General features: G+C 40.6%; 1 protein-coding gene across 3 annotated transcripts in view; it reads right to left on the reverse strand.

Annotated features, from left to right (window-relative positions):
- Window positions 1–1,329: 1,329 nt before the first annotated feature.
- Window positions 1,330–2,186, reverse strand: part of robo1 (roundabout, axon guidance receptor, homolog 1 (Drosophila)) — a 262,844-nt gene continuing 261,987 nt past the window's right edge. For all 3 annotated transcript variants that reach the window (XM_048980726.1, XM_048980727.1, XM_048980728.1), the window contains one exon: window positions 1,330–2,186. This exon is cut by the window's right edge and continues 393 nt beyond it. The gene's annotated coding sequence lies outside the window, so the exon portion shown is untranslated.

Raw genomic sequence — 2,186 nt, forward strand, 5'->3', positions numbered from 1 at the left:
TGCCAACTGTACTTTTTTTTAACGTTAGATTTACTTTGATGTATAGTGATGCTGTACCCCTCATTGTGGTCTGCTTTGGCATATTACTTACATAACTGAGTGTTCAAAATGTGTATTTTCCTTTGGAAGCCTTGCCAGTATTACGAGGACAACAAATGGATGCCATCTGTGTGTAATGTCCAGCTCCTTACTGGTGTGGATTTGTGGCCTGTGAAATTATAGAGGTCAGCCTTGGGTTTGCCAGTCTTCTTCCATTAACCTCATTACTAGTGATGGGAGAAATGAGGCTTAAAACCCTGAGAGGGGGGTTACTGTCAATCGCCGATTTGAACCAGCAGCAACCCAAAACAGTAACCAATGGGAAGTTTGCTGAACGGGTCGGTAGTCAGTAATGTGTGACAATGCATCTCACCTTGGGCTTTGGTGCCTCATTTATCACATCAGTACTCATTAGCTACCTTACTTTTCCCAGCCCTTACTGATGACCCTGCCAAACCTTTATGGCTTCACCCCTCAAACAACAAGACATCTGCCACAGGAACAGGAGGTTAAGACAAGCGTAGTGGAAAGGAATGAGGAGGCTAAGGTGTTCGTCATTGCTGTATGTGATGAGTACGTTCGCGTGACGACGCCTGAGCATCAAAATAAATAGCAAAAGCTGTCAGGAGCTTCAAGAAGATTAGAGAAAATGCAGGATAAATGTCACAGATTTGTTACAGCAAAGCATTTAATGCCATGCTTATCCCACAACGTCAAAGCAGAGACCACGCATAGATTTTGGCATTTAAGGACATTTTTAATAAATAATGTGGAAAAAATGACACATTTTCAGATTACGTGATCCTCTGTATGTAAATGCATGGCTAATGATAAAGAAGTAGCCTTTTTTTACTATAGAAAAAAATAAAAATTAAGAACAACAACACTAATTTCCCTCAAAAAGTACAGCCAACTCACTCTGCTTCAACTCAACTGAGGCACGGAAACAAAACACAACGTTGGCTTAAATGGATGGCACTTGAGTTTGGACTTTCCCGGCGCAGAGTCACCCGAACCGAGAACAGCACCTTGAGCGTTAAAACCACTAGTTTTACTTTCTTCCGTCGAGAATCACAGGTGGATTTTCTTGAGGCGAAAAGGGTAGCTCAGTGAATAGTTCATCACAGCACGGTCCCAGAGACACCAGTGTCCTCAGGACAGATTTACAATTCCACTCAATTTTCTAAAGGGTCTGCAGAGGTCCTTTGATCAAAGTCCCCCCATTTGACAAATTGGACATTTCCTCAGCACTGGTAACCACCCCCCCCCCCCCACCGCCCCCCACCCCTAAACATCAGTCCTGGTTAAGCAGCAGTTCACAAAGCACCACCGATCTTCCGTTTGTCACCTTCTTTTAAGTGCATAAGTAGACAAAGTTACTACTGTACCTGAATTAGCTTCCAAAACTTCCACAAACTGCTCTTATTTTCCCCATAAAATAAGGATTATTTCCCTTGGATTCATCACTGGAGCTGGGCTGGCAATCTTAACCATGTAAAGCCCTAGATTCTCAGCAGTTTGCCCAAACTCCCTCACATAGGCCCAGACGTGCTACTAGACATTTTGGGCCCTATATCATATTGGACCCCTACCCCGACCAATCCAATTATGTTCTAAATTTTTTAGGGCCCCTGTCACTCATGGGCCCTTGGAATCATTCTAACTCCCCCCCCTCACAGTTCCCTCTATTATCACCAGAGAAACACTCCTCAACAACTTCACATCGTTCACATCGTTACCTACATCATCCTGACCGATGAGGCTCTCTTTTCATGCCTGTAGTCCTCCAGTAAGACAAAAAGGTTAATAGATAAAATGGTTTAAAATAAATTTTAGTGATTGTGCTTTTAAAACCAAAAAACAAAACAAATAAACATTGACGACAAAAAAAGTATAACAGTGCATTACACAAAATAAATCCCTATGTGGTACTTTCTTGGGGTGGTTAAATGATTTAACAATTTACAACATGATGAAAACAAGAAAATAATTATAATTAACAGTATAATAAAATAATTATTATTGAAAATATCAAACAAGGAAGACAAATTTTAAGTACCACAACAGGTTATTATGGAAAAAATGTATATATTTATATATATTTACAAGATAGCCCACCCACTTGCTTGTAGCTAATTTTATTACAG

This window comes from Brienomyrus brachyistius, chromosome 17 (genome assembly GCF_023856365.1).
Source record: "Brienomyrus brachyistius isolate T26 chromosome 17, BBRACH_0.4, whole genome shotgun sequence".
NCBI classification, from domain to species: Eukaryota; Metazoa; Chordata; class Actinopteri; order Osteoglossiformes; family Mormyridae; genus Brienomyrus; species Brienomyrus brachyistius.